The following is a 339-nucleotide window of genomic DNA, read 5'->3' as shown; positions in this document are numbered from 1 at the left end:
GTGATCAGCGAAATCGTCCTCTCTCGCCGTCTGGGTCGCTCTGGTCGCTCTGGTCTCTGGTCTCTCTGGTCTATCTGGTCTCTCTGGTCTGGTCTATCTGGTCTCTCTGGTCTCTCTGGTCTGGTCTCTGGTCTCTCTGGTCTCTGGTCTCTCTGGTCTATCTGGTCTCTCTGGTCTGGTCTATCTGGTTTCTCTGGTCTGGTCTCTGGTCTCTAGTGTCCGGCCGCTTGTCCTTGCCCTTGTCCCTTCCCACTTCCGTCCCCAACGGGTCTTCCGAACGCGCCCCGGGCTAACCGATTATGTATCCTTGCCGACGATAATGAACAAGTTCCGTTCTGA

This window comes from Penaeus monodon, chromosome 30 (assembly GCF_015228065.2).
Source record: "Penaeus monodon isolate SGIC_2016 chromosome 30, NSTDA_Pmon_1, whole genome shotgun sequence".
NCBI lineage: Eukaryota > Metazoa > Arthropoda > Malacostraca > Decapoda > Penaeidae > Penaeus > Penaeus monodon.
Note: the sequence above shows the minus strand (reverse complement) of the source record.